The sequence below is a fragment of the Leptodactylus fuscus genome, chromosome 7 (assembly GCF_031893055.1).
Source record: "Leptodactylus fuscus isolate aLepFus1 chromosome 7, aLepFus1.hap2, whole genome shotgun sequence".
Taxonomy (NCBI): domain Eukaryota; kingdom Metazoa; phylum Chordata; class Amphibia; order Anura; family Leptodactylidae; genus Leptodactylus; species Leptodactylus fuscus.
In genome coordinates, this window is record NC_134271.1 from 41,969,933 (window position 1) to 41,997,601 (window position 27,669).

Consider the following 27,669-nt stretch of genomic DNA (forward strand, 5'->3'; position numbering starts at 1 on the left):
AGTAGCTAAAAACTTTATGTTTTATTAATTTTGCTATTTCATTTGTTGTGAAATAAAAGTAGAAATTGTACTGGATTATCTTTACTGAGTCTGGCCAGGCTGCTTGGTCACACAACTCTGTAGAATAAAGGTCCATTCACTTGACAGGCAGCTTATCGAAAGTTTGTGAGTTTGTGGGTTTGTGTGTTTGGTTGTTTGTTCCTCAGTCACGCAAAACCCGCTCGACCGATTTGGCTGAAAGTTTCCACAAACATAGTTAATACACCCGATTGCGCAATAGGCTACTTTTCGTCACAATAGCACGCATACGTTTGTGCCAGGACCCCCACAAAACCCAAACTCACACCACCATCTCTAAAATCTCACACTCTTTGGACCATAGCAAGCCCCAAAATTCATATTGCCCTCTACAGCCTAACCCCTAACCCCACACAATCACATATACATATACCTTACCACTTTGCCCCTCATCTTAACGATACTCCAGGAGGCTCTCTTTAACGCTCCGGAGCAGCCATGTTTGCCGACCCCCACCGCTCTGACAATCCACAACACTGCCCACCCATGTCAATACCCCTAGACAGTCTAATAAATGCAAAAAAAAAAAAAAAAAAGGAAAAAAAAAAAAAAAGTATTACAAATTCAAATCCCCCCCATTTCCCTAGAACACATATAAAAGTAGTTAAATACTGTGAAACACACACGTTAGGTATCCCTGTGTCCGAAATCGCCCGCTCTACAAAGCTATACAAATATTTTGCCTGGACGCTTAACGCCGTAGCGGCATTCATTATCATTTTCATTATCATACATTATCATACATTATCATTATCGTACAAATATCAATCAAAAGTGATCAAACCAATAGCATTTCCCGAAAATGCAACAACTAAAAACTATACCCGGCCCCCGCAAAAAAAGACATCCGCTGACACAGACAAATAAAAAAGTGACTGCTGTCGGAATAAAGGCAACTGTTAAAAACAAAAAAAAAGTCAACACACTACTGGCAGAAAATAACAAATCATACAATGTCGTATATCGAGGTATATTAACTTCAAATACCTCAGTCCCAAAGTCACTATGTACAGTTTCTCAGAACATCGTATAGCAGCTCAAATACAAATTAGCTTCAACACAAAAGTCTCACGTATTCTCTGAATTACAGCCAAAACAAGATACAAAGTTACATTTCATATCGCATACCTTATACACAGTACGAAAACCTTACCCGCACCTGTATATACCCACTTCTACAATCACCGCAGACGAAGTCGCGGGTACCAGCTAGTCTGTAATAAGTGTTGTTCGGCGCTATAGAAAGTTGATAGGCATTCATTTAAAAACATTTATCTATTGGAGTTTGTTCAGTCTCACACATTTCTTTTACATTATTGGCCGTACATACTCCTTACTTTAGGAGATATCATGCCAATAAGCCTCTGATGGTTATCCACAGGACAGGTGATAGGGTCAGATTGATACCACTGATTAGGAGAATGCGGGACCTCATTTAAATGAAGTGGCACATGCACGACCATGAATCCAAAGTCTATGGGACTGCCAATGATACGCTAGTTATACTTCGCCATCTCTATCAGTCCCATAGGCGCAGTAATAATAATAATAATACATTTTATTTATATAGCGCCAACATATTTCACAGCGCTGTACAATTTGTAGGGTTCAGATACAGACAGATACATAACAAAGAACTTCATTTCACACAATGGGACTGAGGGCAGTAGTGTGTATGTGTCAGCATTCCTCTATACATGTGATAAGCATCAATTCTAGGACAAAACTTAAAATATAAATTCAGCTAGATTTCGCTTTTTAGACAGCACTGAGGTATGGAGACTGAGGCTTGGGCTACATGTACCCATTCAAGCGTTATATCCAAGGGGGCGTCCAATGGTCTGTTCTGTTATGATGAAAATAGAGCAAAAATATCCTGCTCCATTCCATGGGAACTTAAATTGAAAGCCCCCAATTTGTCCCCAGAGGCAAATGCATCACGGAATGGCCTGAGCACATCACCCAGGTTTTTTCACCTGGACTGAATGATATATATACACACACGTACACACACACACGTACACACACACACACACACACACACACACACACACACACATATATATATGTAGAAGGGTTAACAAACTTCTTCAATAATCTATAGCACTGCAGCAGTTTAATTGCACAAGACAACAAAAAAACAATAAAAAGTCAAAAAGTTGTTACGACACTGTTATTCCGATGCCTTTTCATTTGTTTTTGTCGTTTTCTGTGATAAGATCGGGTTAACTCTTGTACATATATAGGCATACATATAAATATATACACACAATGTACACAAATATACTCTGCATTATCATCTAGTCCAAAGCCATGAATGTAAATGAGTGAAGATATATTTCTACGTGTTTTCATGCTCAAATATACGGGTTATCTTGCCAACTGTGTTGACCAGCTTCAGAAACACGGCTGCTTCATAAGGAATGTTCAGGAAAGATAAAGATGAAGCCACATTTCATGACTGAGCACTACTAAGATAGAGGTTCAAATTAAACTATTAAGAAAATAACTGTAAATGATTGAAGACAGTATGGTAATATACAGTATATAGGCCTGCGCATGTTCGCATAGGGTTACACGACGACTCCTGATTTCCTGACATAAAATGGCACTACTTCTATGTATCTACCCATAGTGACAGTGGTCAGTGGATACCCAAACCTTCTAGAATTCCAAGTAGTACCCAGATTCACTATCAAGAGCTGTAATTCCAGCACAATATTTGCGCCACTGATGCCCCGGTCACAGTAGTAAGGCCTTCGTTGATATTTTCCATCCCTTGTGAATTCTCTTCCAGCTTTGTGGCTTTAGTTGTGTTTGCATAGCCTGGTATTGCCCAGCTCACTAATATGTGCTCACTTTACTAATATACAAATACATATTCCTGTGGTAAAGTGTACAATTCCCCCCAAATAGTTTATTACACAGCATCCTAGAAGCAGAAAAATGAAATGTGTGAGGAAAACTGGATTAGATTTCCCAGCAGCAATCCAATGGGCTGTCTGTATAATACATATAGCGCTGGTGCTGCATGTTGGCCTACAACAATATGGCCGTTTTCACCAATATGCACACCGTTTCTGCATTTTAGAATTTTGTATACATTTGGGCAGATTAAAATGGTTTTAGTTACCCCTAGCAACCAATCACAGCACAGCTTTCAAATTGAATTCTGCTCCTGAACAAATTCAAGCTGCATTGTGATTGGATGCTATTGGCAACGTACAGTTTTAATAATTCGGCCACTATGATTTTTTTTTAGATTTCTCCACACAGGAGAGTATTACAATAGACTGTAAACACACATTAAATAATGTAGGGGTTGTCTACGCACAGGGTTCCCTATTAGAGATGAGCGAACACTATTCGAAACAGCCGTTTCCAATAACACACTCCCATAGAAATGAATGGACATAGCCGGCACGCGGGGGGTTAAGCTGGCCGCCGGCAAAGTCTGCGTTCTGGCCGCTTCCATTTATTTCTATTGGAGTGTGCTATTCGGAACGGCTGTTCCGAATAGTGTTCGCTCATCTCTATTCCCTATATATACTAGAGCTGCCGCATTGTTAAGCTACATGCGCACGTCGGTCCATTGTGAACAGCACATGTATGATATCCGTTTGCTGCCTGTACATCCACTGACCTAACAATTTACTTCAGTGAGGAGAGTACAGGACCTGTCCTGAGTTTTGCCCCAGGTTTACAGCCCCATGATAATACAAGGGTGTGTGTATGGGCTATAAAAAAAAATGTGCACCCAGTCTAGTGAAGCAGGTGCATAAATGCACTACATACACAGCCATTTATTTGAATGGACAGTATGTAATACTATACGTCGCCTGCAGGAGCCGCTGCATGGATCAGGTTATTACTGTGCAGGTTCTATTCTGACACCTCCTTTAATTCTAGTACGCCAGTCCTCACACCCATCACAAAGTAACAGTACGGTAGGTACAAGCAGCGCAAGGAATTCAATAATACATCCATGACTGCGCAACTCTTACTTTTCTTTTATCAGAGAAATGATATTTTGTTGCATGGCAGATATCATTCTTCCCATCTATGTGACAAGACTCCCAATGGCTAATTTTACATTCTGCGGATAATAACAGCCAAGTGTTCCAGGATATGGCTGAACGATGTTACAGACTATCCCTTACCTCATAACGGAGATTAATCCAATATCAAACCTGTGTCCTACAAACTATTGTGTTACCCTGATGCTTTGCTGCAGCCTGAAGGCTTCTAGACACATATTAGAGTGTTGTGACAGGTTGTACTGCGTACTTACCAGCTTGTGTTATGGCTGGAAACTACAGAATATGAGAAATAGTAATTAATAGTGGAAGTGGCGAAATGTCAGTCTACAAATCTTCCCTCACCCCAGGCTGCGAGACGGCTCCATGTATCTGTAGACACCAAACCTCACTATGGTTATTGGATGTGGACAAGGGCCGCAAATAAGAAAGCCTTTCTGTGCATTGCAGAGTAATGCAAGGCATTGTACAGACTGAACGCCACTGTACCGGCACTCAATTACATGCATCAGCATCCTAGGAATAAAAGGACTGAATGACAAAAATACAAAACCAAAAACTCTTTTATGAGTCCTTCACGCAGTGCTCTTTTCTAGAGGTTTTAAACTGGATGAAAAAAAAAAACATTCTAAAAGATATAACATGTATTTTCATGATATTTTTGGTGGTATATTTCATTTTATTGAATTTCCTTTATTTCTCAAAATGTCAGAAATTATACCAAACCAGAACATGTTGAGTTTTGGAAATGAAAGTCACTGACCCTAAAAATACACCACAAGCCAATATACATTGTATGCAGTGTTTTATACTGCACTTTATAGTCAGATGGAAAAAAGTGCAAAGCCAAAAAGCATTTAAAAAAGTCACGAAAAAAACAGCATGTAACACCTGCTGAAAGCTGCAGCCATTAAACAATAAATTTTAAAAAAATTCCTTTTAGCCCCTCAATGATTCAAACAAGGCATCTTTGTGGCATGTCTGATACAATAATTTGCATATAACAAACCACAACGTGTTAAATGTAAAACAATGGTAGGACACTGTGTAAAAAACACAACACACTAAAATATTACTATAGTTTCTAGAAGAAAGTATCATCTGCATTGCGACACCCACAAGTTGTCACCCAGCTTTCCTACCGTATCGCACAAAAATTCTTTGGAGAATATAGACCACTAATAGAAGAGTTAGGGATAGTCAGATGACAGTAAGGTTTTCATTAGTTTCTACGTCAAATTTTGTCAAATTTTCACACACCGGTTTGTGGTAGGTCCTGAGTTATCCACCTTTGTAATAATGGTGAACACCGAAGCCATGCTTCTCAGTCACCACATAATGTGTAGCTGCAGTTTTAGGAACTTGCCGCACTGTCCCATATCTTTTATTGCAGTACCTAATGCCACCACTACACTTTGTATAGCAAGTAAGCAGCATGGCTCCTGACATTATTGGCAGCTGCATGGCGACCATGTTGTGGTGTCCTGGAACAGCATCTGGATAGGCCATCGGTATCACAAAGCCGGATAACCACTTTTAGACAGTGATTCACCATATGTTACATTGCTAAATAGCTGCATTTCACCTCTTCAGGAATTGAATTGGTTACCACCCAGCTTTCCTAGGAATAGAAAGTAAAAACAGTATTTGAGGCCGAGGCCCCACGTAGTGAGATTCTGCAAAACAGCACGGTGGGTAAAACCGTGGCAGAAATGCATTGCGGTTTTTCCACAGCGCTTTTCACAGAAAGTCTGCAGTTTTCCTCTTCTAACTTTCTTCCCCTATTATACCTATAGGGAAAATTATACCAGCGTTTCCGTAGCTATAATAGACATGCTACAATTTCTAAAAACGCAACGGTTTGCAGCAGAATGATTCTAGCGAGTCCCATCCACTGTAAAATGCCGCGGCCACATGGGGCGTTAGCCTTAAAGAACCTTGACAAAAGGGTGAGGACACACACAGTGCCAATGTTGCATTTGCTGCATGGCTATGTGTGCCATCAGTCTTTTTTTTTACCACACACCGTTCCAACAATTTATTGCTCATCTTTTGCAGGTTAGCCTGGATCCCAGCCCCTACACCCATCCTCATCCATATAGAATGACTGTAGGTTTACTAGTGTACCTATGTTCATCTACAATTATACAGTACATTGTAACAGTCTTAACAGATATTTAGTTTTTTTAAAACTTTGTCTCTAAGGCTAGGTTCACACCTGTACCCGGTCTTTGCCTGGGGATTCCAATTTCCCATTCCACTTTAAAAATGTGGAGAGAAAAGTCCTGCAAGCAGCGCTTTTCTCGCCACATTTTCTGGCCTTTTTGTGGCAAAATCAGGTGGAAACATGACATGCATGGTGTAATAAGAAGTGTTGTAGACTTTATGGCCATTACAGCTCCGGTAGGAATTATTATGTTTTATCACAGCTAGTACACTGACCTATTATGTTCTATGGCCCCATATACACACCCATGTATCATCACTGGTCCATGAGCCTGGGGCAAAACTTAGGACAGGTTCTATGGCTATACGTTTTGTGGCCCACTAAAGGAATATCATCCATATGCCATCTGTGCCGTTTTTTCAGTGGACCCGTTGGTGCTGCCTTCGAATGCCTTCACATGTTGTAGCTGAGATATAATTAAAGCCACATCAAAACTACTCTGGAAGACACATGCGGTTTTGCAATTTTACCCGTAAAACTACATGTAATTTTGTCCAATGCATTTATTACACATATTCACTGCATAGTTTGTTGAGTTAAAAACAAAACACACAACACCACACACATACACACACGCTACTGCAACATGTGAATTGGACTCTTAAACCTGATTTATCTGGAAGGATAAAACTGCAGCATTTCAGCCTAATTCATTTTCTTCCATCAGGGTCTCTTGCTCCTGCATAAGAGAGAGAAGTACTGCACCGACTACTTCACAGCTGCTGTTTACTGGCTCCAGGTAGAATATATCAGATTTCCATCCAAGTTCATGTCTCCTCTTCTGCTATTTACTGCTAGTAAGCGTCTCCTTGTATACTGCAGCTGGACTGTAAGGGTGGAGTAAGGATCACCCTAACTGCAGCTGCTCAGAGAAAGGAGTCCTTGTCTATTCCTGCTGCTAGGGGGGACCTGATCCAGCATGGAGGGAGCCAACCCGATTCAAGGGCAACAAGTAAAGAATCAAATCTTCAGCCGACCATGGAAAAGAGTGGTTCAAATAAGAACATATGTGTTAACCAATATGCTTTAGTTCAGGGGCTCAAAATTCCTAGGCCTCACTAGTCAAACCCTTGTGATACCCAGGCCTCACCAGCAAAAGAAGTACTATGCCAAACAAACGCCACAGTACAGCACATAATACCCCTAACAACACCAAATACTACACCCCTAGACATTGCCCCCCTATTCTACCCCTTTCCACCTCTAGTCCATTGTTATGCAGGTCACTTTTTGGAGAAAAACAACTTTTATGCAAATTCAGCAATTTGTGCCCTGGGGGCGGACCTTCAGGACACCAACTGCTTCATCTGCAAAGACTTCAACGTGATCTTCTTCCAAATCAACAAAAGCAACATATATAACAGAGGTTTGATGTTTATAACTGTATTGTGTGCTGTAATACGTGGTGGAATATGATTGGAAGAGGTGGTAGACTCTTTAGGTGAAGAGCCATTTACCTCCAGTACAATCTATGATGCCTCTCTGGTGATGGCAATTCCACTGAAGCTTCGGATTTAGAGTCCGGCCTTGTGCCAACACTGGCAGTGACACGAGCCTCACCAGTCAGTAAGACCCACCTTACAGTTAGAGAAACACTGCTGTAGTTGACATTGCCCCACAAAATAGTCATCAGATGGATTCTCTTTACAGTGATAGCATCATTGTATAGTAAAGGGAAAACGCCAACAGACACCTGAAATGATACCTCTAAGGGTATGTTCACATGGCGGAAAATGTAGAGAAATTCCTCTTCATTTTCTGCCACTGTATTTGGTCGTGGTCTTGCCACGACGGGATGCCGACATAGGGCATTGGCACTCCGTCACAGCTTATTGCAGCTGGTTAGGCCCAGATTAATAATCCTAATGAGGAGAGAGTCTCGAGCCGTGGTATCTGCAGCAAGATTGAGTAGGACGCTTATTTTTTTTCAGCATCCTGCTGCGATCTCTGCCTTCCATTGAAAACAATAGAAGACAGATTCTGGTTGGAATCTGCTGTGGATTCGGAGATGGAATCCGCACCAAACTATTAAATAGTTGTAGAGAGAACCTCTCACTATTTCCATCAACTCCAGTTCTCAGCATCTGTTAACAGGCGCTTCTCTGCTGATCCAAGCACAGTTGGAATTTTTTCTCTAGCCCTCACCCTTTGCAAACTATAACTGCGGTTAATACAGAGTCTAAATAGTGTATCAGGCACCCAAACTGTCAGATGGGCGATGTCACGCATAAATGGGTAAGGTGAGATGATGAGAGTCTGAGATTTGACATTGGCTGCCTCTGGTTGAAGCTCAGAATCACAATCCTCTCCTGTTCTTGATTTGACACCGTCCTCCTGACAACATAAAGCTTAGGTAGCATAACAGGCACCAAAACTATCAGCACTGATTGCTTGGGAATGGTGGGGGCTACAGAAAAAATAAACTGTGCTGGATTCAGAACTTATTAACAGATGCTAAAGAACTGGAGTTGGTGGAGGTGGTGAAAGGTCCTCTTTACATAACCAAAAGGAAGAAAGCTTGAGTTGATTCAGAGACAACAGCAATGCACACATGGCCAAGAAGATTTCAAATTCTCCCTGAAGTATTCCTGAATTGTTGCTATGGAATGGCCCAAGGCCACTGTTCAATATTTTATAAATCACAAATGAGTCTGATGTGGTGAATTCCAGGAGAACGTTACCAGCCTGCATTGAACATGGGTAATGCTATAGGGTCACTTTTCAAGGATTGTGTAGGTGCCCCAATACTTTTGCTCCCATAGGTTATATTATTCAGTTTTAAGTGTAACCAAAGGAAATTAAGAGATTAATGAAGCATTTGCTGAGATTATTTTTAAAAGGGTTTTGGCATTTTTAATGTTCCTTTAAAATAGCTCTCCAGTTTCGTAAGAAAAATTATTACAGGATGGACTAGCAGGATTGCTTAAGTTACACACAACACTTTTTCTTATGTACAGTAACTGAAGGTTCACTTTACAGGGGCTGTCCAGGACTTGGAGCAGCCATTGGACTTTGTTTTTCTCCACCAGCCCCTTTCCATCGTGTGGCAGGGCTGCAATGATAGAAGTCCTTAGTCCACGTGACCATTGAGACCAGTCAGTGCCTAAGCAGTTGCTGAAGAGGGAACGGTGATGTCCCTTCCTTACTAGCAACTGCTGAGACCTTCAATGGTCTCAATAGTTAGCGATGAACAGTGGAGGACTTGGGGCAAGTGAGCATGTTTTTTTTTTTTTCTTTTTTTTTAAATCTCTCTGACCCTCCAGTTACACAATGGATTGCTCCACACCCTGGACTTTAGGAGCGGTGACATTACAATAATATATGTACTATAAAACTTTTTAGCCATTCTGGATGTTGTGGTGGAGCATCATGGGAAGAGCTATATTCAAATCACGGACCATGTGCAGCACAGCCATCATGCTAATATACTCTTTCCTCCATAGAGGTCAGTGGCAGAAAAGGTATACAGCTGACTAGGCCTCAGGTTCAGGGTGTTGTAGAGCAAGGTATCCACACACTTGTGGGTCTGGCCTTCTGTCAGCATGCTAAAAATGTCCTTCTGAATCACGTGCCATGTAAACATGTATGTAAAATTAAAACTAGTAGCAGCTTGATATAGAACTAGTCTAATAAGGGGTAGGATATGGTGAAATTCCTGTCTACAAACTGTCAGCGCCTGCTATAAACATCTTTTACAGGCTCCATTTTGCACCCATATAGGTGCAAGAGTGAAGAAGATGACAGCAACATATTGTCAGGAAAGTGCTGCCTTACACGAATGTCCTCATATACCCCTATGTGACTGAATTTTTGTCAGATTCTATGCAAATTAGGTAAAAAGAATGGTGCCATGCTCGAGCGGACACTTCAGACTCTGCACATGCAGAGTACATGTAGTCCCTACAGCTCCAGAATATGTGTGCCTTCATACAACTTCTGCACGCAACTTTGCCTTGTGCACAAGGCCTAAGACTCATCTACTTCTTGGCAGGTGCACTTTAAGAGAGGAAGCATATGGAGCAGACAGAATTCTCTGCAGATTAACACAGGAGGAAGCAAATAGTGTGCCATACTGATCCAGAGACAGAGAGAGGAGCTAGAAGAGGCATTTACTATGTGCCACTGATCCAGACAACTAGAAGGAAGCACACGGCGTCTGCTGGAGCTTCAGGGCGGAGGGAGGAGGAGGCCAACACAGTCTGCTAGTGACTCCGGAGGGGGAGGAGGAGAAGAAGGCAGTTCTAGTGCTGGAGGGTATTAGCTACATTAGCATTGCTGCTACGATTTTCCGGTATTGGTTACATAATGAAACTAAACATCCGATTGGATGTTGTGGAAAAAAGACACAATTTAAAAGGGGATTTCCTCCTAGTTGTCCTCAGAATCCGCATCTGATACCTGGTTGTGTCCCAGCTGACAGGCCTCTATATCATAGGTTATCTATAAAGTCTAGGATAAGCACATTTGGAATCCCCCTCTTACTAGGTACATTCTAAATACTAGCCAGAATACATTACCATTTCTTGCCACTTCCCAACCATGAACTACCAAAAAAAAAGACGACTGAAAAAAGTAATTCTGAGAATTGAACTGCAGGTGATGTCGCACCCCAAGTGCAATAGTCTATGGAGTACAATGTTAACCCTGTTGACACGACCACACAGCTGAGAGGTCTCCATGAAGGGCGCTATATGCTTACGCACAGCATATTGCCATGTGCAAGGATTCTGTATGATATCACATGGAGGGGTTACTCATTTTACTTACTAAACTAAACTTTAAAAGAGACACAAAGGACCCATATTGTCTGAAAAAACAGCTCCTCAGTGGTAATGGTTGTCTACACATAGTGCTGGTCTTTATCCTGCTTTTCATCTTCAAATTATCACAGTGTGACTTTTCTAGCTTGCATTGTTGTGCTAACAGGTTTCTCTCTGCTGCCTGCACATACTATGGAGCCTTGTGACCTCAGGCTTGTCAGAATACTAGCCCCCTGTTCTTCTGCTCTCCTGTACCACCTCTCTCACATTTTGTTCATAGTTGTCCCCTCGCTCACTTAGGTCATCATGCCCCTATTACCTTTCACTGTGTTATCAGCAGTAGCTGGTGCTGCTTCCAGGACCTTTGGTAACATAATTCTCAGTTTAAAGGTCCTCAAAGGTCTACTTTTAGTGTCTTACAGGAAAGGGCTAGACATGAGTGCAGGTAGTAGACTTATTTGCCATAGCATATTCTGAATCTACTTTGTGGACTACCTTTTTAGGTGGGGGGAAAAAAAATGGAACCGCTTACAATGCTATGAAATATCAAAAGATGTAATATTCACCTTGGCAATCCTCTACCATACCAGCAGCATATTAAAAATAAAAAAACATTCCCAACTTATTTGTAACTGCTACATTGTTTTAATCTCAAGGACTACAGGATAACATTCTGATATATTTCTATTGTCTTGCTGGATGTGAGCAGAGTCTCTGAAAAACGCAGCCTTTTGTTATTGTGGAATGCATTGATTAGTAATATTTATATCTGTATCATATAGTGGTAACATAGACTGTAGTGCTGTACAGAGACTGTCACCATTCACAATGCCCTTTTTCAACTTGTTGCTCACAATCCAATCTTCCTATCACATACATTTACCAAAGCCATCATAGTGTGATATGAAACCAGAAGATCTACAAGATATCCACACAGAACGAGAGAACGTACTCTATTCACACCATGGTCAAATCTCAGATCATAACCCATGAACTTAGTGACATAAGGAAACAATGTTAACCACTGAGCCAAGCTGCCCAAACTTACTAAAGTCTCACATAATCTTCTGCTGGCTTCTACATGTATCTACTGAGTTCACCGCGCAGACTACTATTTCTGGCCTTTGTGATGCTGCCGTTTCTTGGTTTTTTCCATCATCCTGTTAGGTATCTCATTTGCTTCCCATGCTCTTGGCTCTACCTCAGGGTTTTCTCGATACTAAATTATACATTATCTTCCCACAACATAACCCCTGCTCTACAACAAAACACCAGAGACTGTTTGTAAGCCATCTCTAATATCATGTCCTCTCTCTAACTAACTAGTGTTCCCACATAGTTCTCGCAGTCATTGGTCCAAATTCATTGCTGACCTGTCTTCTTCTCCACAAACTTCTGAGGACGGAAGTTGGGCTTTTTATGTTGCACCACCACCCCATTGCCTGTACCTTGTGCCTGTCATGCAGTGGTTAGACATTCATATCGATAACTTCTCTACAAATCCCTCCATGGTACGGCTCCTCCCTACATCTCTTCCCCCATCAAAGACTGCCAACCTACCTATGTTCTCTCTAGGATCTTAGACATCATAAATATTCTGAACTTCCACTTCTGTACCTGGGAGTTTCCTGCGTGGCGCACGTTCTCAGGTATGGTTGCCTCAAGTTAATGCCCAACTTTAGGGACTACCCCTAAAGTTTATTACTGTTACTACTGCTCTACCTATCCTTGTGACACTCGTACTATTAGCCAATATTATTCTACAGAACCAGGTCCTTCCATTCAATAATATTTCCAGCACCCCTGCACCTCATGGAAAGTGGCATAGTATAATGTAGGATATACAGGAGGACATTTTTACAATATGCCCTGTGGTTCTATGTCCTTCTATTAGCTAGATATGGTTGTATTGTCCATCAAGGCTTTCATCACTGGTGCTCTACCAAATTTGGAAAGCAGTCAACCCCTACAAACATAAAAAGGTTCCTAAAAAGAACCTGAAAGGGTACTTATTTTGTTTCAATCGAAACTACTGGTTTTGGCTTAACAAAACTGCATCAAAACCTCCAAGGTCTCCACGGACAAGGTATACATTCATATACATTCCAAAGTGTCCACAATGACAGGTTCTTCTCCATTTTAGCCCATCATATAACATACCTAATACACAACATGTACACACATTATTTTGTGACATAAATAAATGGTTAATAACAATTCTATCTACTGTATGTCAGGATATATAGCATTATGGTATGGTGGCTCTAATACTGTGCTAATACTACATGGTCCACTGAGAATGGGAGAGGATGGGACGATTAGAAGTGACGTCAAATGTGAAAAACTACAACACATAGGATCCAGGGAGAGCACTCCAAAAGCCAGTGGCTCAGTCGTATCAAGGTTACACAGACACTAACCCTTTCATAACTGGGGTGTTTTGGGGCATTCATTTTCTAGAAGGCAGTATTCTAAAAGTAAATTCTTTTGATTATTCTTATACTACCTTTTTTGTGGTGGGACACATAATTGTGACTTAGAACTGGATCTGATCTCTATTTTTCAAGAGAAACAAATATCAATTTTATTTGTTTAACTATCACAAAAAGGAATCCTCTGAGTTTCGAAACATAGCCATATGTATACGTGTGTACTGTATGACAATGCAGTGGCGCTGCTTCATATAGTTATCTCTCCGTCTTCACTTCTCACGCAACATCTGCACAGAATCATCCAGTTGTGGATTTTTTGCCCTTATCAGCCAAATTCAGTAAACCGGTTGATAAGTAGAAAAACTGAAGATAGACAGCATAGTAATCCCGGAGCTCTCACCTCCCCCTGCTCTATCTGAGGAGCTCCGTTGCTTGTCAGTCCCTCCCTCCCCCTCTTAGAGCAGGCAGCTATGTCACTTGGGAAATGAGCAGATAAGCCCAGTGGCCATACTAACGCAGTATCAACAATGAAGTGAATAAATTAAGATAGCGGCCAAACAAAGCAGTTTTGATAAAACAATGTATTTAGGAAAAGTCTTAAATACACATACACTAGCAGTATAGATAGGATGCTTTTCATGGGACAACCCCTTTAAAGCATGCATTGGTTCATGGCAGATAAAAGGTAGAGATTGGTGAAAATGGTGTAAAATATAGTAAATCAGTAAAATAGGTGGTAACCCCCCCCCCCCCTTCCATCTAACCCCTACCCACTTTTCTCCATGCATTTTAAAAGTGGTGAGAAGCAAAAAGTTTCAGACTTTAGCACAGATATGGCAAGTGTGTCAGTGAGCTGTATGCAGAAACATCATACCGACTGACTACCTAAGTCTGCCAAAAATGAATGGCTCACACAAGGGGGTCCTGGAAAGAGGACTACACTCCAATGTTCATATACCTCATTTAACCCTTTTAAAGGTCTGTATAATGGCCAGACATATAGGGTGAGTTGGACACCATAATGAAACTTGGAAATAGAGCAAATGCTGTAGGAACACTGTCCCAGATTGAAAAGGGAAGCACGTGATTCGCAAAGGTATGGTAAAAAACCTGTTGTCTATACACACACACTTCCTGGAGATACAACAGAGGAAAGGACCATAGCAGCAAATAATTACTAATATATACATATTCTTATGAAGACGACTGTACTACCCTAACACAATATTATAGAGTTAAATGTTCAGCCTGCAGGCAGACTGGAGCCGATAAGAGTAGTAAGATCACACCACTATCCGCCTGACACATAAACACTACACATGAAGAACTGGACGTTCACCTTTCCCCAGATAACCTCTGCGTTGCACAACTACTAGAGTATGACAGCTGAAGACTGGACTGATGACTGCTTCTTGCTAGAATGCTTCTAACATCCGCTATAATGTGCAATCCCCCTTTTGCAACCTCAAAATAATAGTGTGCCCCAAGGGACGAGGTCCGGTAACTGAAGCGCCAGCTGTCAACATGTTTTTATACCAGACCTTCAAGCAGGAAGTATTAGTCTTGTCTGTTTAACTAGATCTTTGCCTCAGTCACCTGCATGACAGTCTCATTCTTCAGTGCTAGGACACAGTCTGTTACCGACATGACCTTTTCTCAAATAAATCCGTTTTAGGTTATTGATGGCTATTCACAGGTATTGCTATTCACACAACCAGCTGGTAGTTATCACATTGGGTACAAAACTGTACAATAATAACATAATGTAAGTGAATCCTATAACCTTAAATATATTACAATAACATTATTTCCCTAATAATAATCCAAATATACACAGTGAGACAGCCCAGAACGAAGCTATAAAATACTGGAGTATACGGTAAACTTCGGCCCTTCATCCCACTTCACCCCCCCAACACGATCCGACTGTCGTACCCATTAAAGAACATGACAGTAATGGAGAAAAAACAAGAATGAGCTTCAGGCTGGGTTACATGCTGCGTATACTTAAGAATTGCATGCAGTTTTTATCTGGGGTCTCCCAGGCTTTGTTAGTTAATAACCTATCCTTAGAAAAGGTCATCAATTGAAGATCAGAGGGGTCCAATATCCAGGATCCTTGTGGCTTAGAGGATCGAATAATCAGCAGTATTCCACATCATGTGACATCACGTTCATTGGTCACGTGGTCTGTTTACAGTTCAGTCCCATTCAAGTGAAGGAGCTGAGCTACAATACCAAGCAGAGCTAGAATACAAGTGTACAGCACAGTGCTTGGTATTCTGTCCAGAGCTCACTTGAACACTGCAGTCTCTTCAAACTGGATTGGGGTGGGGGTGCTGGGTCAAGGACCCCCATGATCTTCAAATAATGACCTATCCTAGTTAATAAGCCTGGAATGCTCCTTTAATGTGCAGCACATTATACTATAACAGTGAGCCAGAGCCATCAGCATATGGGTGACATGCAGAGTAACTACTCAGCACTGCAATTAAACACTGCATGTAAACCCTGCCTAAGTAAAACATACACATAAGATCATCTCTGGGGCTCTTCATACAGATGATCCCACTAATAACACAAAAGACTATACTGACCAATCAGGGAGTCAGTTTGGGGGGGGGGGGATGCACAAAATGGTAAATGATTGACAGATCAAGCCATGCACGACCACAGCCAAAAATGTCTAACCTAGCAGTAACAATTTTGGCAGACAGAATTTTACAAGTAATGGTCAAAACAGAAGAATTTGGATGACTTATCTCATGTCTATTGGCAACTTTAAGTAAGTTACGGTCTAACTTTTCCCCGATGGACAAAACTGATGGACCACAACATTTTAACATAATATACTAAAAAAACCTCTGATGATATGATAAGACAATTAATCACAAAATAACCAAAAGCACAAAGAACCAGAATGAATTTACACACAAGTGGTTCAGTTACTTTACATCCATGGCATCCTATCTCACACTGTCATTAGAGAGATATGTCACTTCAGTACCCAATCCATTCAGGATATGCCCCTATATTATATAGGGATATGCCCCTATATTACATACTGTGCATACTGCTGTCCTAACCGTCATGTGCAGATTATTACATAGACCATTACATGGGATATATACATTGAGATTGTATAAACTATTACATGCAATATATAATTAGGTCACATGCTAAATATTACATGGATAGGATCTGGCAATCAAGAAATTAACAAAACCAAAGTTTAGTGGCGTATAAATAGGGTGTGACATGTATCATAATCTAGGCCATAGTTGCCCCACGCTTAACATAAATGGTCAAGATTTCCATAAGCCAAAGTATTTCTAGAAGATTTACTTGTAGACTTCAGCTTTATGTTGGTGAATTGCAGTCTATTATGGGGGTACCAGATTATTCTGCAATGCTTATTATTAGGGGGAAACAGGGATGCAATCGTAATCCACCACTCTATTGGTGTCAGCAGGGAAGGCAGTAGAACAAGACTACTTGCCTACCTTCTAAACTGCTAACCATCAAGTAGTGCAGCCATATTGGCACTCACAGTCTTGGACACATCAAATACTGGCTTCCAATTGCACCCTACACCAAATTATTCTTGGAGACGGACTGCAAACTAAACTATTACTTTTTAACTAAACTTATCAAAACCAAGCATAGTTTACCCAGAACTGCTCAGATCATATAAAAAGCTGCAACATATATGGCTGCATTCACTGTTAAATACATAGGAAAAAGAAACATGGCAATCTCTCTAACCACCAATCTGCTGATTTACTAATAAATGGCCATTTTAGGAGGAAAACTCTCTAAGTCCTTAAGCAGGCAGTATACAACCTTTCGACTTTAGAGAGCACATTAACCCCTTCCCGCCGATGGCATTTTTTGATTTTCGTTTTTCGTTTTTGACTCCCCTCCTTCTAAACCCCATAACTTTTTTATTTCTCCGCTCCCAGAGTCATATGAGGTCTTAATTTTTGCGGGACAATTTTTTCTTCATGATGCCACCATTAATTATTCTGTATAATGTACTGGGAAGCAGGAAAAAAATTCAGAATGGGGTGGATTTGAAGAAAAAATGCATTTCTGCGACTTTCTTACGGGCTTTGGTTTTACGGCGTTCACTGTGCAGCCAAAATGACATGTCCCCTATATTCTGTGTTTCGGTACGGTTCCAGGGATACCAAATTTATATGGTTTTATTTACATTTTGACCCCTAAAAAAAATTCCAAAACGGTGTTAAAAATTTTTTTTTCTAAAAGTCGCCATATTCCGACGGCCGTAACTTTTTTATACATAGGTGTACGGGGATGCATAGGGCGTCTTTTTTTGCGGGGCCGGGTGTACTTTTTAGTTCTACCATTTTCAGGAAATGTTATTGCTTTGATCACTTTTTATTCAAATTTTTAGCAGAATTAAAACAGTGAAAAAACGGCGGTTTGGCACTTTTGACTATTTTTCCTGCTACGGCGTTTACCGAACAGGAAAAATATTTGTATAGCTTTGTAGAGCGGGCGATTTCGGACGCGGGGATACCTAACGTGTATGTGTTTCACAGTTTTTAACTACTTTTATATCTGTTCTAGGGAAAGGGGGGTGATTTGAACTTTTAATACTTTTTATATTTTTTTTATATATTTTTTTACTTTTTTTTTTATTTTTTTTTTGCATTTATTAGACCCCCTAGGGGTGTTGAACCCCAGGGGGTCTGATCACTAATGCAATGCATTACAATGCTAATGCATTGCAAAAAAGCATCATCTCTTTTGCAGGCTGTATACACCAGCCTGCAAAAGAGAGAATTTGCAGACTGGCTGGGAGCCCTTAATAAGGCTCCCGGCTGTCATGGCAACGGGGGGTCGGCCCTGGAGCATGCTCCAGGAGCCGGCGATCCCTGCCAAAATGGCGGCGCCCATGCGCCGCCGGGAAGATGGCGCCTCCGGCGCCTTTGACAGCAGCGCCGGAGGGGTTAATGCCTCCAATCGGTCCGGGGACCGATCGGAGGCATTAGAGCCGGTTGTCTACTGCTTGAAGCAGTAGACACCCGGCGGCTATGACGGCCGCCCAGCTCCCGGGCGGTCGCCATAGTTACAGACCCGACACGCGCCGTACTATTACGGCGCATGTCGGGAAGGGGTTAAAGGGGATGCCCCATAGTGTACTATTGCTAAGCACATCAGTGTAGGTCTCATCTGCTATTAATTGACTTTATTAGGACTGAGATTGCAGTAATGTCACTGGCTGTTACACAGTATACAGAGCTGCGATAGTTCCAGTACATGGCGGCCTCTGGATACAGCTTATCAGCAGGGGCGACAGAGAGTCTGAACCTTGCCGATCTGCTATTGATAACCCGCCCTAATGATAGGCAACCAACAATGTACAGCTGGACATTCTCCATTTAATAGAAAACCATAGGATATATTCTTAGAAATTCCTTCCACCACTAGAGATCAGGGGGAATTTTTCTCCTTTCTTGTACTTTCTTGAATATAAACGTGCAAGAGCAGCGCTCCTGACTGTGAAGGGGACATAGTCACATAGTCACAAGAGCGAGGATATCTGGTCCATCGCCAACAGCTCAAATGTGTTCAGGTCAATGTCTGGCAAAAGATACAGCCAAATAATTATCCATTAAAGAGGACCTGTCACCACTTCTGAAATGTCTTTTTACGCCTGTGCCCCATAACATAACAATTCTGAAGCATTTCTTTAGTCCTTTGCATTGTGCCATTCCTCTTTAACTCCTACTGGAAATGCAAACCTGACAACTAGGTGTTACCTGCTGGGGGGCTGTCCCTATACAGACTAACACTGTCCACTATCAGATTGTGTAAAGTCACATCTCTAACAAGGGAAACCGTAACATTCAGTTGTCAATTTATACAGAAACCTTTAGCTGGAATAGGAAAAACACAATATACAGCGATACCTAAGGTTGTGGTCACACTAGCGTTCAGTGACTGTTTGGGGACTCTACTTCAACCCTCCATTCCACGTAAAATATTATTGTGGAAAACGGGTGGAAACCTGGTGGACCCCATTACAGTCTATAGGGTCCACGGGTAACTGATTTTTAAATTAATAGGGTTTCCATTTTTCATGTCCCCAAGCAGACCTGAAAATCATAAAGATGCTCCTGAGTTAGTATTTAAAGCAGAATACAAATATTTACTAAGACTGTCATGTCAGGAATGGTGACAGATCCCCTTTAAAAACAACCATTTTTATTATTTTATTTATTCGTCTTCACAAGGCTGATGTCCATCGGTAGAACTTGGTAGAACCCCATTAAAGTCAGCGGCCTCCATTTTCCAGAAGTCGTGAGCGGGCACCTGTTACTAGACACATAATATCTCAGGAGAAGGAATCTCTCAGATACATAATATCTCAAGGAAACTGGTTACAAGTCATCACAGCACCTTATAGAGCTATTTACAGTTTCCAATTGTGCCTCTATTATTCAGTTTTGGAGCCTCATGTTTATTAATGTCCAAATGAAGGGAAAGGTGATTTGGATGGGAATCTAGTGTTACCTCCAAAGCCTGGAAATACTAAGGCACACTTCCAAAGCACTTTTCCCCTAATTTGCATAGGAATAAAACTGGTTTGCATGAAAATGAGGCTCCAAAGCTGAATAACTGAGGCATATTTGGAAACTGTAGAATCAGCTCTATAAGGGACTGTGGTTAGATTTATAGACAATGTACTGCTGACAGACTCCCTTTAAAACAAGCATTAGCACTATTCACTATGAAAAAACAAATGGTAGCACAAGTAAAGAACTACAAGGTTATGTTCACACAGAGTTTTTTGCAGGTGGATTTTGATGCAGGAGTCACTCGCTTTTTCTTCCGCTAGCGATTTTTTCAGCATGCCCTATCTTTCCGTGGATTCCTGCGCCCCAGTTCGAGACACACTCCTGATTAGGCCCATTCATCAGGAGCGGGATGCCGATGCCGTCGCGGGTATCCGCGCCAAAAAGCCAACTTACCCCAAGACACTTTCTCACTACATACTATGTCCAATAAGATCTGCTATGGAAAACTGATGCCAGGGAAAGATAAAGCCCCGTGTGAATCAGAATTTATACTTCTCTGCTATAGAAAGTGTCACAAAAAAGTAGTGCATTACTATAGCCAACAGGGGAAAGGTGGCAGCAACCAATATGGATGTCAGGTATAAATGCAGAATATAACTGTACGTTACATAAACCCTCTTATCATTGACTATTATTACAGGATCATCTTATCTCTGAGTATCATCTGCCATTCTATATAGTTGATATTTTAGCCAAAGATAAAGCTGAACACGTTCTTCAGAACTGCTCCGTTACAGCACCGCTACTATTACTGACAGCAGCAAAATCTGCCACACATTAGGTACCTGTCGGCTGAACATCTGTCTCTTGATCTCCCCAAACCCATGTATGCTTGGCTTGACTGCAAGGAGAGGATAATAAGATGCTGTCATCTCTGGCCAAGGCTTATCTCCTCAAGAACATAGCCAATCCTTCTCTCACATTCTCATATACAATAAATAGTCGTCCAGTCCCACCAAAATCACTAGAATCAACATATTCATATATTGTGTATGACAAGCTTTAACCTACAAAAGTCAATGCATGAACGGGATCCCCTAACTCTACCACACACTGTCCTCGGTATTGTAGCTCACTTGAATGGGACTGAGCAGCAAACAGGCCACTTGACAAATAAATGTGACATCACATGGCCTGAGTACTGATGCCATTTAAAGCATTTGATCTTTGGGGGTATCGGGTATCAGACCCCAACCGATCATATATTGATGATCTAAGTAAGGATACTTACAGAAGGGCAGGTCAGTTAATTGAAAAATAACCAAAATTAACCGTCAATTCGGATAACTGATGTGTACAATGGGTTCAGTTATTACATTATTTGTGAGCTTTTGCCTGCGGTTCTGTTCACCGAACACAAACTGAAACTGCTATTATACTCAGGGGTCTCTTCAGATAACGTCGGTCACGCTTGTGTCTTTGTGTCACAACGCCACTTATTGGGTCTCAATGATCCCTGGCATCTGTACCAGGCCTGAAGAGGACCAGGAGCAGCACTGGAGCAGAGGAAGCCAAGTAACATTTGATCACCTCCCCGGGTCTCCGCTTATTATACCCTGGGATCTGAGTACAGTATAGTAACAGTTGCAGTTCAGACAGGTTTAGTCCGAACGAAACTGCCAAGCGAACCATGTGAGATTCGTCCAGCAGACGCTCATACTTGAAAAGGGGCCTGTTTTATGTTCTAAATAACCGCCATTAATCGTACTCGAGGTTAAATGCCTGTCATTGCAAATTATTTTGCTCACAAAACTAGGAGTGCCCTAGGCCAAAGAAAGAAGTAGGCAGCAGGTAAATGCTCAAAAAAGGGAGGCAGGTAATAATTGCATTTAGCTGTATAGTCGGCCCCAGAATGGATTCTACTGGTGGGCCGGAGGCACCCCTTGGTGCTTTACCTCCTGGCCTAGGGTAAAGCTTCTGTGTCTACTAAAGCTTCTACTGAATGACCATTGCATACCTCCCAACCGTCCCGATTTCCGCGGGACAGTCCCGATTTGGGTGACATGTCCCGCGGTCCCGGTTGGAGGGAGGTATGTCCCGATTTCAACTCAGATCTGCGTCCAGAGGACGCAGATCTGAGTTGAACACATATGCGGCTGAAGCAAGGAGCTGACACAGGTCAGCTCCTCGCTTCACCGCTGCCCGCCTCTCTCCCTGACACACGCGGCTGAAGCTACTCACGTGCTCGCTTCGCCGCTGCATCTCTCTCTCTCGCTGACACATGCGGCTGAAGCGAGGAGCTGTCAGCTCCTCGCTTCGCTGCTGCCGCCGGCTCCTGGCTTGTAGACGCGATGTACAAGCCAGGAGCCGGTGGCAGCAGCGAAGCGAGGAGCTGACACAGGTCAGCTCCTCGCTTCAGCCGCATGTGTCAGCGAGAGAGAGAGACGCAGCGGCGAAGCGAGCACGTGAGCAGCTTCAGCCGCGTGTGTCAGGGAGAGAGGCGGGCGGGGCAGAGAGCGGCGAGGGAGCGGAGGAGAAGGTAAGTTTAATGTGGAGGTGGAACGTGAATCTGGGGGCAGATGAAGGAGAGGACGGCATGGCACTGGGGGCAGAGATGGAGAGGACATGAATATGGGGGCAGAGATGGGGGACATGAATCTGGGGGCAGAGATGGAGGGACAGGAATCTGGGGGCAGAGATGTGGGACATGAATCTGGGGGCAGAGATGGAGGGGACATGAATCTGGGGGCAGAGATGGAGGGACATGAATCTGTAGACAGAGATGGGGGGACATGAATCTGGGGGCAGAGATGGAGGGACATGAATCTGGGGGAAGAGATGGAGTGGACATGAAACTGGGGGCAGAGATGGAGGGACAGGAATCTGGGGGCAGAGATGTGGGACAGGAATCTGGGGGCAGAGATGTGGGACATGAATCTGGGGGCAGAGATGGAGGGGACATGAATCTGGGGGCAGAGATGGAGGGGACATGAATCTGGGGGCAGAGATGGAGGGGACATGAATCTGGGGCAGATATGGAGGGACATGAATCTGGGGGCAGAGATGTGGGGACATGAATCTGGGGGCAGCGATGGAGTGGACATGAAACTGGGGGCAGAGATGGGGGACATGAATCTGGGGGCAGAGATGGAGAGGACATGAATCTGAGGGCAGAGATGGGGGACATGAATCTGGGGGCATAGATGGGAGACATGAATCTGGGGGCAGAGATGGAGAGGACATGAATCTGGGGGCAGAGATGGAGGGACATGAATCTGGGGGCAGAGATGGAGGGACATGAATCTGGGGGCAGAGATGGAGGGACATGAATCTGGGGGCAGAGATGTGGGACATGAATCTGGGGGCAGAGATGTGGGGACATGAATCTGGGGGCAGAGATGGAGAGGACATGAATCTGGGGGCAGAGATGTGGGGACATGAATCTGGGGGCAGAGATGGAGAGGACATGAATCTGGGGGCAGAGATGTGGGGACATGAATCTGGGGGCAGAGATGGAGGGGACATGAATCTGGGGCAGATATGGAGGGACATGAATCTGTAGACAGAGATGTGGGGACATGAATCTGGGGGCAGAGATGTGGGGACATGAATCTGGGGGCAGAGATGGAGAGGACATGAATCTGGGGGCAGAGATGTGGGGACATGAATCTGGGGGCAGAGATGGAGAGGACATGAATCTGGGGGCAGAGATGTGGGGACATGAATCTGGGGGCAGAGATGTGGGGACATGAATCTGGGGGCAGAGATGGAGAGGACATGAATCTGGGGGCAGAGATGGAGAGGACATGAATCTGGGGGCAGAGATGGAGGGACATGAATCTGGGGGCAGAGATGGAGTGGACATGAAACTGGGGGCAGAGATGGAGGACATGAATCTTGGGGCAGAGATGGAGTGGACATGAATCTGAGGGCAGAGATGGAGGACATGAATCTTGGGGCAGAGATGGAGGGGACATGAATCTGGCGGCAGAGATGGAGGGACATGAATCTGGGGGCAGATGAAGGGTGTATATGAAACTGGGGGAGAGATAGAGGGGGGACATATAATGTACGGGTGACTGTAGGAGGATTATACTGTGTGCGGGCACATGAAAAATTATCGAGTGGGCGGGGTCAACACAAAAGTGGGTGGGGCTAAAATTGCCGCGGCGCGCTATGCGCGCCGCACATTTTGTTCCTCTTTCGGTTCTTCAAAAGTTGGGAGGTATGCCATTGTATTCCTATTAACACTACCGCCACCAAACAGTGCATATCCAAACTCATCAGGCAATAAAGTGTTAAATGAATGACCCTGCTATGGGAGGTGCCCCCTGCCCTGGTCAAAGGGCATCACTATGTTACCCTGCTATTGGAGGTGCCCTCTGCATTGGTCACAGAGCATCACTATATTACCCTGCTATGGGAGGTGCCCCCTGCACTGGTCACAGGGCATCACTATATTACCCTGCTATGAGAGGTGCCCCCTGCACTGGTCACAGGGCATCACTATATTACCCTGTTATGAGAGGTGCCCCCTGCACTGGTCACAGGGCATCACTATATTACCCTGCTATGGGAGGTGCCCCCTGCACTGGTCAAAGGGCATCACTATATTACCCTGCTATGAGAGGTGCCCCCTGCCCTGATCACAGGGCATCACTATATTACTCTGCTATGGGAGGTTTCCCTTGCACTGGTCACAGGGCATCACTATATTACCCTGCTATGGGAGGTGCCCCCTGAACTGGTCACAGGGCATCACTATATTACCCTACTATGGGAGGTACTCCCTGCACTCGTCACAGGGCATCACTATATTACCCTGCTTTGGGAGGTACCCCCTGCCCTGGTCACAGGACATCACTATATTACTCTGCTATGGGAGGTTTCCCCTGCACTGGTCACCACTATATTATCCTGCTATGGGAGGTGCCCCCTGCACTGGTCACAGGGCATCACTATATTACCCTACTATGGGAGGTACCCCCTGCCCTGGTCACAGGACATCACTATATTACTCTGCTATGGGAGGTTTCCCCTGCACTGGTCACCACTATATTATCCTGCTATGGGAGGTGCCCCCTGCACTGGTCAAAGGGCATCACTATATTACCCTGCTATGAGAGGTGCCCCCTGCCCTGATCACAGGGCATCACTATATTACTCTGCTATGGGAGGTTTCCCTTGCACTGGTCACAGGGCATCACTATATTACCCTGCTATGGGAGGTGCCCCCTGAACTGGTCACAGGGCATCACTATATTACCCTACTATGGGAGGTACTCCCTGCACTCGTCACAGGGCATCACTATATTACCCTGCTTTGGGAGGTACCCCCTGCCCTGGTCACAGGACATCACTATATTACTCTGCTATGGGAGGTTTCCCCTGCACTGGTCACCACTATATTATCCTGCTATGGGAGGTGCCCCCTGCACTGGTCAAAGGGCATCACTATATTACCCTGCTATGAGAAGTGCCCCCTGCCCTGATCACAGGGCATCACTATATTACTCTGCTATGGGAGGTTTCCCTTGCACTGGTCACAGGGCATCACTATATTACCCTGCTATGGGAGGTGCCCCCTGAACTGGTCACAGGGCATCACTATATTACCCTACTATGGGAGGTACTCCCTGCACTCGTCACAGGGCATCACTATATTACCCTGCTTTGGGAGGTACCCCCTGCCCTGGTCACAGGACATCACTATATTACTCTGCTATGGGAGGTTTCCCCTGCACTGGTCACCACTATATTATCCTGCTATGGGAGGTGCCCCCTGCACTGGTCACAGGGCATCACTATATTACCCTGCTATGGGAGGTGCCCCCTGCACTGGTCACAGGGCATCACTATATTTTCCTGCTATGGGAGGTGCCCCCTGCACTGGTCACAGGGCATCACTATATTACCCTGCTATGGGAGGTACTCCCTGCACTGGTCACAGGGCATCACTATATTACTCTGCTATGGGAGGTACTCCCTGCACTGGCCACAGGACATCACTATATTACCCTGCTATGGGAGGTACTCCCTGCACTGGCCACAGGGCATTACTATATATCATATACATCACTTATACAATTTAATTTCAATGGCATTTACAATTTGAAATCAGACGAGGGCTCACCACTAAATAAGCTTGGACGCCCTCCTCACATTTTGGGCATGAGTTCATCAGCACCTGTTCCCTTAAACCTGTCAATATTAACTTCTGACAGGTCCCAGTGAGCAGAATACCCCTTTAACCTGACCAGCGGCAGCTGGCACAGACCATGCTGTAGGCCTCACTACCAGGAGACATGTTGTCATCTGAGAATCAGCATTGTCACCTTTCTTCCATAGATCAGTTCTCCCTTATGTCACAAGTCCAACATCCATGTCAGGGCTGAGGGCAGACATCAGCAGTGGGCACCGGCCCAGATCTAGTCCCTTCTACAGAGCTATAGGACATCTGTGCCACACAGAACCCAAACTCACACCCCTGGCACACAGCACAGGTGAACTACACAGTCAAGGCTGCCCACATGGGGCATCACACATGGCATATAGTCGCACGTCATGGCCCCAGACGATCATGTGACTGACTGTGCCCACACCTGAGACTTCTGAGGCCACATGCCCGATGCCGGCACCACTAGCAGGGGGCACCTCCCCCAATGCCACCTCCTTTCTTATTACACACTATAACATGAGACCCTCACCCTCTGATCACCACAGACCTGATCCACCTGCCAACACATCACAAGTCTGAACTCAGCCCAAGTGATACCCACCACCCCAGCACTCACCGAGCCACCCTCACCCAACTAGTAGTGCCCCAACCAACATGTGATCTTACCCGGGATCCCGCCCGAGACACGACCGAACGGGGTGGAGTTGTAGGCGGGGACCCCCTCCCCAGAGCTGATCACCGATGGATCGATCACAGTTATCGATCCCCCCCAGGGGAAGGGCCGATGATGAGGAGGAGGGAGGGGGTCTCTCCCTGGTGCAGCTCTATGAGGCCAAGTTTCCCAATGGTGATAAAGCGGCCACTCCAACCCCTTACGGCGAGCGTGAGATCTTCCCCCGCCTCATTTGCATATCTGTGTCCTGGCCATTGATTGGCTGCTCGGCTGAGCCCCCGGCTGCTGATCTGAGAGAAGTGCGCAGCTCGATTTAGTGAGTGCGTGGAGGAGGAGGAGAAGGAGGAGGAGAAGGAGGAGGAGGCAGGACATGTCTGTCGGGGGTTTGCAGCCATCCAGCTGCATAAGCTGTCTGGATATTGACTGGCCGGCCATGTGTAGGGAGCTCCCTCTGCCTTCCCCCTTTTGCTGGCCTAACATTCATTCTAGGAAGCAGCTTGGAAGCAGCTGCACGTGTCTCTGTGTCTCTGCTGAAGCTCTGCACTCAGTAGCAGAGATCAATCATAGGGAAGGCCCAGGAAGCAACCTGCTTGGAGGGCTGCTCAACCCCCCTTCCTCTCTGCAGTTAACCCTTGCCTGCCTTCCTCTCTGCAGTTAACCCTCGCCTGCCACACTATGGAGAGAAGTCAACGGGAGCAGCAGCACCACCAACAGCTCTTAGAGCAGCTGCTGCTAA

The 27,669-nt window shown here is 44.2% G+C and overlaps 1 protein-coding gene across 2 annotated transcripts in view; it reads right to left on the reverse strand.

The window, feature by feature from the left end:
- Window positions 1-27,146, reverse strand: part of CHD9 (chromodomain helicase DNA binding protein 9) — a 128,802-nt gene extending 101,656 nt beyond the window's left edge. For both annotated transcript variants that reach the window (XM_075281753.1, XM_075281752.1), the window contains exon 1: window positions 26,927-27,146. The gene's annotated coding sequence lies outside the window, so the exon portion shown is untranslated. The remainder of the gene's footprint in view (window positions 1-26,926) is intronic.
- Between the last annotated feature and the right edge of the window lie 523 nt (window positions 27,147-27,669).